This window comes from Peromyscus californicus, unplaced genomic scaffold, assembly GCF_007827085.1.
Source record: "Peromyscus californicus insignis strain IS unplaced genomic scaffold, ASM782708v3 Scaffold_9__1_contigs__length_137607984, whole genome shotgun sequence".
Classification (NCBI taxonomy): domain Eukaryota; kingdom Metazoa; phylum Chordata; class Mammalia; order Rodentia; family Cricetidae; genus Peromyscus; species Peromyscus californicus.
Genome location: NW_026294617.1, coordinates 4,462,182 through 4,476,905, shown reverse-complemented (window position 1 = coordinate 4,476,905; position 14,724 = coordinate 4,462,182). Strand labels below are relative to the sequence as shown.

Here is a 14,724-nt window from a genome sequence, read left to right as displayed (position 1 = left end):
GATCAGTCCTCCTTTCCACCCCTAATTCTCTCCATAACCTGCACCCTTCCCTGCTCAAGCATTCCTGCAGCCCGTGTTCCATCTTTCTATGTTTATTTGACCTAAATCTGCTGTTTACCCTTCCTTAGCATGTCCCCTAAAGGCCTCATCCCAGGTTCCGGATTTCATTTGTGCTCCAAGATAAACATACAACTTTGGTGGACATCTAGATTGACTTCATTTTCTGGTTTTGTGAATAGAGCGGCAGTGGATACAGATGTGCAAGAGGATCTATAGAAAGATATGAAGTCCTTTGACTATGAACCAGAGTGGATTATTAAATTGTATGGGAGTCTGTTTCTAGCTTTTTAGGATTTCCGAGGTGGCTGGATTAGTGTACACTTCCACCATCGGTGTCTAAGAGTCTCCTCCCACAACCACATCATCATTTGTTGTCATTTGAGTTCCCAACGATGATCATTTCAACTGGGGTGAGAAGGAAATTTAAAATTATTTTAATTTGTATTCCCATGGTTGCTAAGGATGTAGAGGGCTTTTAAAATTGTTTCCTAGTCATTTACTTCCTTTGTAGAAATTTCTACTTAACTCCTTAGCTCCGTAGCCCATTTTTGATTGAGTTGTTTATTTTCTTACTGTTTAGTTATCTGAGTGTTTGTATAGTTTACACACTTCCTCTATTAGATGAATATCTGGGAAATATTTTCTCCCATTATGTGGGCTATTATCCACTCACTTCACAGTTTTCTTTGTTATACAGAAGCTTTTTAGCTTCATGATCCATTGTTGATTGGTGATTATATTTCCCATGCTCTGGAGTCTTATTTCTGTGCCTACAGTTTGAAGTACACTGCACTACTGTTTTTTTGTACTGAATTCAGAGTATCAGGTCTTTGGTTTATTCCAGTTATTTTATTTGTTGTGTTGGTGTGGCATTTTGTGAGTGGGATTATTTCCTTAAATTCTCTTTTAGTGTGTGTGTGTGTGTGTGTGTGTGTGTGTGTGTGTGTGTGTGTGTGTGTGTGATGGGTATATAGGAAGGCTACCAATATTTGAATGTTGATTTTGTACCCTGCACTTTGCTGAATGTGTGTATCTTGTATAAGAGTCTCTGAGGTGTATCATAACATCAACACAAATGGATAGTATTTTCCACACTTTTTTCATATTTGCAACTCCTTTAGATTAAGAAGTTCAGTTAAATGTAAGTGAAACGGTTCACAAAAATGCAATATAGCATTTCATAAAATCAATAGACCATCAGAAGGCTAAAATATATATTTCATAGAAAATACTTGACGATTAAACTTTTCATGTTATTTTAAGGCACAGATTTTATTCAGTCACATTTTAGAGCATTTATAATTTGTGTAAGATCCTTCATCGTATTTAAATTTTTCTTACATTTTCATGGATTTAGTGTGTGTGTGTGTGTGTGTGTGTGTGTGTGTGTGTGTGTGCAGGAGAAAGTAACAGGACAAGCTGTGTTGGGCAATTCTCTTCTTCGCCTGTGTGGATCCCAAGAACTGAACTCAGGTCACCTGGCTTGGTGTATCAGACACCTTTCCCTGCTGAGCTGTCTCACCTCTCCCCCTCTCTCTCTTTCTCAATATAAAATTTGTTTAATTCTTCCATTTTAAGTAGCAGTTAGAATGACATAATTAACCAGTGATGTAAAGAACCCTTATCAGTTAATGTTCTAGGCCCTGAAATCAAGTATTTTTCATCTATAACCAGGTTCAACCTATGACCTTTAAAGAATCATCTACCAGTACATTTATTCATCTGTATTTATTCATATTCACCATAGTTTCTCCTGTGAAGTGAAAGTGAGTGAATACTTCAAGATGGTTTATTGTTCTCTTTCTCAAGTCAGACAAGAGAGAGGGACTTAATTTTATACACTTAGAGTAATAATAATAGTTCACCTCACTGTTGCCCAGACGCTCTCGACGTGCCCCTCTCTTATTTTAAAGATAATATTAAATTCAATACACAGACAAGTAAACCGAGTCTCAGAGTGATTGATTATTGCAAATGCACTTTCCAGCAAATGGATAATTTATGTATGAAATATAGAAAGTACACATCCAGTGATTCCACCAGGGCATGAAGGGAATCGTGCAAAACATTTGCTTATTCGTGCTGCATCATCTTAAAAATCAGTTCTCTAGACATGAGAATGTGGTCTTGTTTTGCTACAATGTTCAACAAGATTGTATTCTAGATAAAATGGCCATATATTTCATACAGCGTATTCTTCATTTCAGAAAAGTCAGTTCTTTACACCATACTTGTATTTCACTGAGAGACATACAAAGGTTACCAGACATAGCTACCAATGAATAGATCTGCAGTCAGTTTGGGAACCCTCAGTTTGGATTCATTTATATGGAACTCTAGGGCAACAAAAGAGATTTATTGATATAATTATCAATTTAGTCTTTTTTATTAAAGTATTCTAGCCACAGCTCAGGGAAAGAAAACCCACCCACATACAAGCTCAAAGAATTTACAGTTAATGATGATGCTGCCAGAAAACTGAACCTGTTGAGTGTAAATTTTCATGCCTGCTTTCATTTTAAACTCTAGTGCAGACCGCTGATGTTTTTGATTAAAAAAATACCTTAATTAAAAATATAAGAGGGATTTTTCTGTGAAATCTCCCATTTTGGTTAAACACATAGTAAGTCTGTAGCTTAAATGTATTATGGACATACAACTAAATTATGTCTCACTATAATTTCTAGTTTAAGCCATCTGTGCATGTTTTATGGCAGAAGATATTACATGACATTTTATTGCTTCCTGAAATTTGAAGAGGGAAGAGTGATCTAGAGTGATAATATCAGGAAGGGTGATGTAATAAAAGATGGTTCTGAATTTTACACAGACCTCCAAATATGATCCTCTACATATTAGTATATGTAAGCAATATCAATAAAGATTCATAGCACAAGCTGCTCCCAGACTTCGGGAGCATGTGGTTATGGAATTCATTACAGAATAGATAGCCATATTCTAGGATGTTAGAGCAAGAAGCCATAAAAATTTGTGGAGAGTTTAGAAAATTGTGTGGGCAGGAGTTTTTTTTTTGTTCTTTGTTGATGAAGCAAAATTGATGAATAGAAAGTTGTTTTCTCCATTTAAACATACAGCCCAGTATTATCTGTAATTTAGAGCAAGTTTTAGAAAACAGCACCCACATTCATCCATTTATTTCTTGAGAGGAACTTGACACTCATAGAATTGGAAAGACAATAAATAGATTCTACTTTTGCCATTCCACTAGAAATCTGCTTTCTAGTTCTTTCAGTATTTTCATGATTTTTATAACCATCTTGTTCCTCTACTTAAGCCTTGATTTAAACATATTTGTTATTTAAAAATAGTAAGTTACAAGGCTCATGGCAAAGCCAGCTCATTCTTCTTTCCCCTTAGTATAAAGGTAATCCATTGGAATGAGGAGAAAGACGCAATGTTGTTACTTTGTGATTACCTCCTTCTCTGTATATGTACTCACAGTAAGCTGTGCTTGTAAAGCTCCCTAAGCAGGAGGCCTTGAAGGTTCAGATCAAACAGCTGTTGCAAGTCAGTAAATGCTGGGGGGCCCACCACAAAAGTGTGTCATTTCACTGAAGTGATATAACCATGTCCTCACAGATGTTTCTAAAATTGGGAAAGAATTGAGAGAGGAATTTATATTTCCTAATTGATAGGTGTACCACATACACCCCAGACATACACTGTATATATATGTTCAGGGTTCAACAGAATACATAAGATTTATCAGAGTACATATGATTTATCATGTGGTACACAGTAGCTCAATATGTTTCCTATGACCACTAAACATGTCTAGAGATCCCTTGTGTGTCCTGTGGTTTCTATGGGAGGCCGAGCTCTGACTTTCTCAGACTAAATCTGGTGTGAATGCCTCTGATCTCATGCAGAAGCAGAACTATGTGCATCTCTCTATTTCTACTGTTTCATTTGATAAGAAAAACCCCTTATGAGGGCAGAGGAGCCAAAAATGCTGATCTATAGGTAGGCTGAAATTCAGTATGACAGAATCAGATTGGCTTGAAATAAAATAATATAATATAACAATCAGTTGTGATGTGTTTGGAAAATACATTTTGTGTATTTCTAAGTGATGAGTACATCATGCTTTCGTAAGTTTGGTGCAAGAATTTTAGCTTTTATCTAAAATAGTCTCAAGAAATCTTTAAATTTTAAGGAACAAGTATATTTTATTGTTTCAAATTAAGATGTCACATTAATAGTAAACTGAAATAGAAATTGTTTGTATCTACTGATTTTAAGATTTCCATAAAATGACAGCAATAAAAATTTTCTGGTGTTAGATTAAGGACAGAACTATACTTTAGGAGATAGAGTCTAGAAATGAGTATATCTTCATGGTCAGTATATTTTGAAACAGATGCAAAAGAAGGAATCTTGAGTCAGAATTAAAATCATACCCCAAAAATTGATAGAAAATAATTTATAAAAAATTGCTATCAAATATATTTTAATAAAAAGTATGAGAAAATATTTCTATGTAGGACATACACACAAACAAAAGAGAAAGTTAAATACCAAATTGTAAGAGGATTAAAGTTATTTGTTATACAAAGGACATAATTAAAGCAATGCAAAAGGCTATGTTGGACAAGCAAGTTTATAGAGCATGAGGAAAGCAAGGCATGTCCCTGGGTCTCAGCCCTAGATTTACACAGACACACACAACACACACACACACACACACACACACACACACACACACACACATACACACACATCAAAAATAAGAAGCTGCAAACTGAGAAAACAGCATTTATACAGAAGCATGACAAGGGGTTTATGCAAAGAACCTCTACCAATAAAATCAGACAAGACAAACCACCAAGTAACACCACAACTTCATGTAGCAGTAAAAACAGTAAATTGCAAAGTACTGAGAAAATGGGAAATGTTACAACTTTCAAAATTTGTTTTGCAATTTCCCTTTCTGAGGATTTCTATTTCTGTGAAGAGATACCATGACCACAGCAACTTTTATAAGAGAAAACATTAAATATCAGGGGGGTTACAGGTAGGAGGTTCAGTCCATTATCATCATGATAGGACATGGCAGCATATAGACAGACATGGTACTGGAGAAGGAGCTGAGAGTAAAAGAGCTACATCTTGATCTTGCATGCACAGGAAGCAGTCTGAAACATTGGGTGTGGCTTGAGCCTATATGAGACCTCTAAGCCCATCCCCAAAGTGACACACTTCCTACATACTTCCTCCCACAAGGCCATACCCACTCCAACAAAGCCACACCTCCTCATCGTGCCACTCCCCATGAGCTTATGGGTGCCAATTATATTCAAGCTGCCATAGTACCCTATCAAATAATCTTGAGTTTCTAGTTCATATGTAAGGAAAAAATAAAAAAAATTGACTGAAAAAATTAGTCCATGAATATTCATTAGAATTTTTACATGAAAAGCCCAAACTAACCACAACCTGCAAATCAGTGAGCAAATGATAAGCAAATTGTAGCTCTTGATAAAATAAAATATTTTTCCCCTAATAAAAGGACCAAATTACCAGTATGCTTTTCAATAGGATAAATCTAAAAGCATATTCAGTCAATAGGAATATCTGAAAGTGCAAATGCTATGTAGTCATACATACAATGTAGTTTATAAGTGCTTTCAGTGGAGACCAGTGGATAAATGGTTACTTAATCAGAATTTGGGGTTTGTCAGGGAAGAGGTGTACAGAAGCAGAGACAGAAATGGTCCTCACCTTGACACAAGACATAGTTGTGTTTTTCAAATTGATTGATATATGCTCTTAAAAACTGGTGGATTTTACCACATAAAAATTGCATCTATATCAAATTTCTAATATACAGGGAGGAATTGTAGACACCATTGAAACGGTAGAAAAAGATGGTCAATCCTATAGCCACTGTCAGGATTTCCATGTTACACTATCTTCCTAACGGAGGAAAATGTACTTTCAATTTGAATGTAAGAAGTCTTGAGCTGTTTTCACAAAGCAATAATTTATTTGGGAACAATTAAAACATGAATTGGACAATATTACTAATCTACTTTCATGTATGGATCAACCTATAAGTAGGTATATATAAGTACCACAAGACGTCTTACTACTTCCTTGCAGATGTTTTCCTGTAGACTGATGTTCTTTATCTGTTTTAGTTACCAATGTGAGTATCTGTAAACCAGTAATTAAGTAGGAAATAATCACCATGAATTCATCTGGATCCAAAGGCAACAGCTGATTCAAATGCTAAATTGTGTAGTTAACTAATTTTTAATGTATCCTTGAGTGCTTCTTGTAATTTCTTTCAAATAAAGTAATATTCTAGCAATAATCGATATGATCTAAATTAGAATTTTCTCTATCACAATGTTTTATTACTAATTTGTATATTTCAATAAGAATGAAAATTAGCTTTATCTGACAGTATTGATTTATTTCAAGATAAACTTTACTGACTAATTAATCACATGTTTAATATTGTAAGTGAATGTAAAATTTTAATTGGGTGATTAATTTATTCCAAGTAATATATACCTAAGTATGCCTGAGGTTACATCTGTTATTAAGCTGCTAAGAATTAAAAGAGAACAGAGCTTAAATGTTTTACAAAGTAGCATGTCATGTACAAAAATACCAGAGAAACAAAAATTTTATTATAAGCTGCTTTAGATGGGTGACATGTGAGGACTCATCCAGAGACATGTTGTTGGTTGTTTTGCTCGTTTGGGGAGGGGGCTCCACCCAGCTTTCAAATAAATCACTCACAGAGGCTTATTCTTAATTGTGAATGCCGGCCTTAGCTTGATTTGTTTCTTGCCAGCTTTCCTTAACTTAAATTATCCCATCTACCTTTTGCCTCTGGGCTTTTCCCATTCTCTTACTTCTGTAAATCTTACTCTCCTCTGTATCTTGCTGTGTAGCTGGGTGGCTGGACCCTGAGTTCTCCTTCTTCTTCTCTCGTTCCTTCTTTCTTCTTCCCAGATTTCTCTTTCTATTTAATCTCTCTGTCAGCCCTACCTATTTCTCTCTCCTGCCTCACTTTTGGCTATTCAGCTCTTTATTAGACCATCAGGTGTTTTAGACAGGCACAGTAACACAGCTTCACAGAGTTAAACAAATGCAACATAAACAAAAGTGACACACCTTGAAATAATACTCCCCAACAGAGACAGAATGGGTCTTGAGCACCTGGTGCAGACATCCTTAATGTAAAGATGTGAGTGAAATGATATGATGTAGAAAAATCATCCCCAAATTGTGATTGCTGGTGTCTGGCGGAGTTCCAACAACTTTAGTCCCAGAACTCAGGAGGCAGAGGCAGGTGAATTTCTGATTTCAAGGCCAAACTGTTGTACTTCATGAGTTCCGGGTTGGCCAGAGGTACATATAGAAGCAGTATCTATAAACAGACCAAAAGAAGTTGAAAGTAATTATTGTTTATAGATGTTTTCAAATATATCTTAATACCAAGTCATTTACTGACAAATACAGGCATATACAACTTTTAAATTATCTTCATTACATTAAAGTTCTCCAAAAGATTTTTTTATATTACTTTTGCAAGTAATTTCTTTAAAAAATTAAGGGTATACATCACTAAGAACTTAAATTTTCATTGACTTGTGTCACATGTATTGAAATGTTCTCCCCATTAGGTATCTCTCTTTTGGATATTTTCATCATTCAATCAAAGCACCAAACATCCACCTGTTGAGTTTGCCATCAGGGTCAAATGTGCACATTGTTTTAAATTAAAATTATCAACCATGCAAAAACAAAACCTTCAGCCTGAATAGATTGCTCAAAAGGCTGAAGAGATGGCTCAGAAGGGCAATGAGTGCTTATAACCACTGAGACATCTCTTCAGTCTCTTATATGCTAGCTAAGACTTTAAAAAAAAGAATGTGCCATAGACCTGTTGCCCAAAGTCTTCAAGGACTATCCTTATTTACAGCTATAGGTCAGGAACTAACACATTTATCTTGGCAGCAGATATATATATATATATATATATATATATATATATATATATATATATATACTTTGAATGATACAAAGGTTGTTTCTGGGGAGGTTGTTTTTAGGGAAACTGGCGTTTTTGAACTGCCATTTTTTAAAGTCTTGGCATATTATAGCTATGAAATCCTTAACTGTTCGGCTCACCCTATGGATAACATTTTCACAGATTGCTACTTTCCATCACTGACAGATTATAAATTGCACCTCTATTAATGTATGGTCAATCATAGGATTGTGAGTTCAGGCTGAGATAATTGGTTTTACACTAAAGGGAATATGAGGTTTACCAGATTCATTGTGGAAGATATGATAATTCAGTCATCCATTCAATAACTATTCATTGATCAATAAAACACAAGCCTAATGCAAGTGATGGAGGGCAAAAATCTCAATTTATTGTAATCGTGGCCATTTTCAAGCCAGCAAGGAAGTAGTATTTTCAAGATCCTAAAGAATCTCCACCCCAGGATAGATGGGATTATAAATCTTAATAATGGACATTGGATCAATGTGGAATTAAATTTAGGGTTTCTTTTTTGTTGCATTTATTTATATCTATCTATCTATCATCTCTGTGTCTGTGTGTACATGCGGTGTGTGTGTGTGTGTGTGTGTGTGTGTGTGTGTGTGTGGTGTGTGTGTGTGTGTGTGTGTGTGTGTGTGTGTGTGTGTGTGTGTTCATATGGATCTGGTACAGTGTCCAAAGGTGTCATGTGATCCACTGGGGATGGATGTGTGCTAAGGTTAGCGGACAACTTGTGAGAACTGTCGCACACTCTTTGCACTGTATGGGTCCCAGGGATTGTACTCGGGCTGTCAGGGTTGTCACAAGTGTCTTTGCAGACTGAGACAACTTTCTGGGCCTAAGGTCAGGTTTAGTGCTGACTAATTGTTGGCTTTTGTTGACTAATAGCTCCCAGCTTTATTCACAGATTCTTAATTGTGTAATACAGATTGGTGTAAAATTTTAGAGATTTAAATAATACAATATATATTTTTATAGTATTTTTATTTTATAATTAACTTAATTTCACATATCAGCCACGGATTCCCCTGTTTTCCCTCCTCCCACCCCCCAGCCCTCCTCCCCAACCCACCCCCCACTCCCACCTCCTCCAGGGCAAGGTCACCCCTGGGGAGTCAACCCAGCCTAGCAGACTCAGGTGAGGCAGGTCCAGTCCCCTCCTCCCTACACCAAGGCTGAGCAAAGTGTCTCAGCATAGGCCCCAGGCTCCAAAAAGTCAGCCCATGCACCAAGGACAGGTCTTGGCTCCACTGCCTGGGGGCCTCCCTAACAGTTCAAGCTAATCTTATCTTGTCTCACTTATCCAGAGGGCCTGGTCCAGTTCCATGGAGGCTCCTCAGCCATTGGTTCACAGTTCATGTGCTTCCACTAGTTTGGCTATTTGTCCCTGTGTTTCCTCCAACCATGGTCTCAATATCTCTCGCTCATACAATCCCTCCCCTCTCTTGCCAATTGGACTCCCAGAGCTCCACCTGGGGCTTTGCCTGCCGTGGATCTCTGCATCCGCTTCCATCAGACACTGGATGAGAGTTCTATCATGACAGCCAGGGTGTTTGGCCATTATATAATACAATATATTTTAAGTAACAAATGCACTGGGTATGACATATAAACCCATTCCTGAAATCATATACACACAAACAACACTAGATGAACTGAGCAAGTTCTCTTTTTCCCTTCCCTCTCCCTCTCCCTCCCTCCCTCCTCTCCACCCTCTGCTGTGTGTGTGCACAAATGCGTGCATGCGTGTGTGATTGTGTGTGTGTGTGTGTGTGTGTGTGTGTGTGTGTGTGTGTGTGTGTGTAAGATTATCAAAGAAGAAGCCATGAATTTGAAAGGGGACAATGCGATGATGTGGGAGGAATTGCAGGAAAAGTGAAGCAGAGAACTATGTAATTACAGTTTTAGTTTTAAAAACTGAAAATTAAGAGAAAACTTTTAAAAAAGAAACTAGTTGTCCCTTACAAATTACGTTGTAACTAATTATACAGAAAAATGGCTCTCCTAAATTTTCCTTCCCTAAGCCCATATGAAATTTCCAGAAGAAAGTATGCTTTAGATAAATACTTGTTATGGGTGGGCAGAGTAGTGCACACCTTTAATCTCAGCACTAGGGAGGCAGAAGCAGGCAGTTGTCTGTAAATTCTAGGCCAGCCTATTTTACATAATGAGTTCCAGGACATCCAGGGATATGTAGAGACCCTTTCTGAAAAAAAGAAAAAAAAATAAAGAGAAAGAAAGAAGTAAAGAAATAAAGGAAGAAAGAAAAGAAATATTATAATTCTGTGAATATTTGAATCCCCCTCCATACACACAAAATAATTCATATAAAACATATCCTTACATGTTGAAGTTCTGACCCTCCAGATGATGTTAGACAGGGATACAAGATGCCTCTGGTACATCAGAAACAGGCCCCCATGAGACATTAGGTACTAGCACTTTTTCATGGGCTTCCCAGACTACATTTCTGTTGTGTATAAGCCACCCAATTTGTGGCATTTTGTTATAGTTGTCATAATTATCTAATGTACTTCCTTACATATGAAAGTTCAGCCTGAGACCTGAAGTTTCTAGATATTTGCTCTCCACGTCATGAAATGTAAGGAAGTCATGAAGACATTCTAGTGCAAAAGCAGTCTATGGCAGGCAGAGTACCTCTAAAGGCGAGTCCAAATGCACTTAACAGGGAAGTTGTAGCAGCTACTAGGCAAGAAGGAAATAATTCAGGGACATGGAAATCTAGCCACAAATTTGGGAAGCTTATGAGAATAATGCCCTGTGGAAGTTCCCTCCAGACCTAGGACATAGCCAGTAGTGCAGAAGGTGCATCAAGCCCCAGCATATTGCAAGAAGAGGAAGCATGGTGGATTGCTTGTTTACTGCTGACTTTCAACTTTATTTTTTCTGTCTTTAAGCATTTGAAATTTGCTTCTCTTAAACTTGCTTGGGACATTATGTGATATAATTTTACTCATTGAACTCCTTTTACTATTGAGATATATAATAAAAGAACTTGGCTCGTGGTGCTTCTATGAAGAGCACATGAACACGAGACTATCCAGCACCAAGTTAAGTGCATCAGTCACTGTCAACTTAAGCATGTATTTTCAGAATGCAGGATTGAGATAAGAGTCTTTGGAGAAATTAATGGATCATGTGCAGTCCATAAATGTTTAAGGCAAGCTTCAAATGTTCTATCAAACAAGAGACTTGTATTGACTTTATAGCAAAGTCAGCCAAATGATGTTTCCCATCACAGTTCAGACCAATGAGTGCTGGACAGTTCCGCGGAGTCATTACAGAGGCAGGATAACTCAGAATTCATTACTATTCTGGCTCCCTTTCCCCTTCTGTATTCATTTGTCTCTGGGAGCAGCAGAGCAGCACACCTCTTTACACAAGTTACAAATCAATACACTACCCTTGATTCTCCCTCAGTGCCCTCATTCAGAAAATTGCCAAAACTTGCAACTTTTAACATGTCTTTAATCTTCTATGCTATTACTGCTTCTCAAGTACAACTTTCCCTGCCCCTGATTTTCCTGGATTGACACATACTCTGTGTGCTGTCAGTGTTTCTGAAAACTCACACTGACAATGAGGCTTCCGTGTTAAATATCAGGTACATAGCATTCAGATCTCTAGAAATGTTTTAGAATATTTTGATTAATAATGTTTATCCATTTTAATCTATAGACAAACATATTTATCCAGTACAGAGTATATCTTAGTGATTTTTTTCATTACCCTAACAAATACCTGATAAGGGGTAACTTAAGGGATGTAGGTTTCATTTTGGCTTACTGTTCATGTGAATATGGTTCACCAAGGTGGGGAAGGCATGGGGCAGAAGCAGAAGACTTTAATTCATATTGTGTCTATAGTCTTCAGAGAATGAACAAGCAATGGGCATATGTAGATGATATGTATTAAGTCCCCAACAATGTGTTGTGTTGCTGTATCTACATAGTAGTACACTATGTAGATAAATAGTTTGGGTAAAACTAATTGCCATCTCCTTATCATTATTTATTATGCAGAAGCTTTGATCCCACTCTTTTATTTATACCTTAAAGCATATAATAGACAGGTTTCTCTGCAAGCTGGAAAACCTGATTTCAGATTCCCAGCACCCATATAAAATGCTAAGTACAGGAAGAATCTGGGAGAACCTGAAGCTCAAGGGCCAGTGACTCTGGTCAATTGATGAACTACATTTTAGTAAAGAGACTACATCAAAAGGTAAGGTGGAGAATGAAAAAAATTAGCATCCAACTCAACCTCCAACCACATGCATAGGCATGCACATGGATACATTCACTTGTCCATACTCATTCACACACATGAACATATACACACACATTTATTACACACACACCTTATAATAGCTCATACTGAATAACAGTGCCTCTGCTCTTCAAAAGAAAACTGGAACTTATTATTCTATTTAACACACATGTATTTTTTATGATGCAGAAACATATTTGAGACAAATAGTATTCCTAAAGACATCATAAAGATTTCTGTATTTTGTGTTTATGACCTGCCTAATATTAACCTTTTGCCATTCTCTATCATTCAAACTCCAACTGATTATAACTCTCAGGTCAAATCATTATAATTTCTCTGCTATGTCCATGTAATGTTGTGTCATCTTCTTTGAACAAGTTTCCCTAGTGAACAAAAGCTTCAGGTTTACTCTAGATTCAGCTACCTTCTCTAGCCTCTGTCTTTCTATTGAGGGATTCCTTTCTTGTTTGCTCATCTAAACTGTGATCAAATCTTTATGAGTACTTTCATTATACTATGAAGTCTCTTAGACGCATATGAAGATGAATCTATTACTCACCTATTTTCACCCTGCATGTATATGACAATAATCTGCCACCACTGCCTCATTGGAAGCATGAGGAAATTTTTACTCCTCTTATGATTGTTTTATGTTTTAGATATTAAATGAAATGTTAATGAGGAGGGATGCCACATTCAATAATGGATGGGGCAACTCCACAAACACAAGCTCTATTGTTCAGAAATAGCTCTGAGTACCTCTATATTAGTTATAACTAATTGTAAAGGAGTTTAATTATGGGGATTCAGCAAAGGTGGTTCTGACTGAAGCTTCCTAAACTGGATCTCAAAAAAGTTGAATTTGGATGTGTTTTACAGTTTAAGCAGTCCCCATCATACACTTATCCTCATCCATGCTTACAAGCGATTAATACAGCTGCATGGTCCACCTGTCACCCTGGTTGACCAGCTTCACCTAATTTACACGAGAACCAGAACCCTCTTCCAGGATTTAACAGATGCCTCTTGCCCTATGACCGTTTTGTGAAACAGCCCCCAGAACAAAGACTTGCAGCAAAGTCAGGATGCCTTCAAAGCCTGATCCATTCATTTCAGAGCCTTTCTGGGTAAATGCTGACTGACTATTCTAAAGCAATGGCTTATAGAAGAAAGTTGGTAAATAAGGATGCTTTCAACATGGCACTCCAAACTGTTTTACCATTGTGGTCTGCTAAACAAATAACCAGCTGAAATGACCAGAGTAAAATACTAATAAACAATATGAATTTCTACTGAAACAAAATACTTGTGTTCTAGGAACAGTTCAGGAAACACTTCAGAGCATAGCATTTATAAACCAGTTATCAAAACCTAAGGAAAGATAATTTCTGTGTTAGACTCGCCTTTATGCATTTGTTCAGTAGAGCACCTTATCACATTATCTCCATTATCTTTGTTAACTTTTGTACATTTTACAGTATAACATTGCAGTGATATTACTCACTATCCATTGGTAATCCATATTTTCATTACTGCTGTACCTTATTGTGTTAGTTACCTTACTTCAGTCTGGTGATAACATCCTGACAATTGACGGTAGTATATCTACTTGTAGACTTTATTTTGTTGTATATTTGTCTGTGACACACTTTCCTAATAATGCAAATTTATGTCCATTAGTTTTCAGAATTTACGAATATCCTTTTCTCTTTAAAAAAATTAATTTATTATTTGTAAAAATCTGGCATTATCACACAGGATGGAATTTGAAGACCGAATGACTATGAATTTATTTTCCTGAAACAATGGCTGGAAATAATTGCATGTTAATTGACAATTGTTGCTTCCCAGTTCTGAGAATAGTGCTTGATCCACTTAAGTATTTACTGAATCATAGTTAAATTAGTGGTAAATGAATTTTCATTTTATCTATTATCTATCCATCTACTTATCTGTATGTCTGTCCACCTGCCTATCTATCATTATCTAGTTGTATATCATCTATCTTTTACCATCTATCTTTCATATGTGTGTATGTATATTATCTATCTATCCATATTTATATTTACAAATAAGTCTTATGGAAGCAAAACAGAAAACACCCATATCCAACTACTGAATTTTCCAGTTTCTTCTTGGACTTAGGTTTTATTGGAATTCCTCTTATCAGAACCTTGAGGAGGTGGAAGTCAAAGCTGGTTACATTCTGAGATGTGATATTTCTATGCAAGCATGTTCATCTCCCAACTTTGTTGTCAGATTGATGGACCTTGGTTATGGCTTGATGGAGGATAAAGATTATTACACAGAAATATGATAGC

At 36.5% G+C, this 14,724-nt stretch overlaps 1 protein-coding gene across 5 annotated transcripts in view; it reads left to right on the top strand.

Annotated features, from left to right (window-relative positions):
* The window catches only part of Naaladl2 (N-acetylated alpha-linked acidic dipeptidase like 2), a 1,340,311-nt gene that overhangs the window by 779,670 nt on the left and 545,917 nt on the right, over positions 1 to 14,724 (top strand). The gene's annotated exons all lie outside the window — the stretch shown is intronic.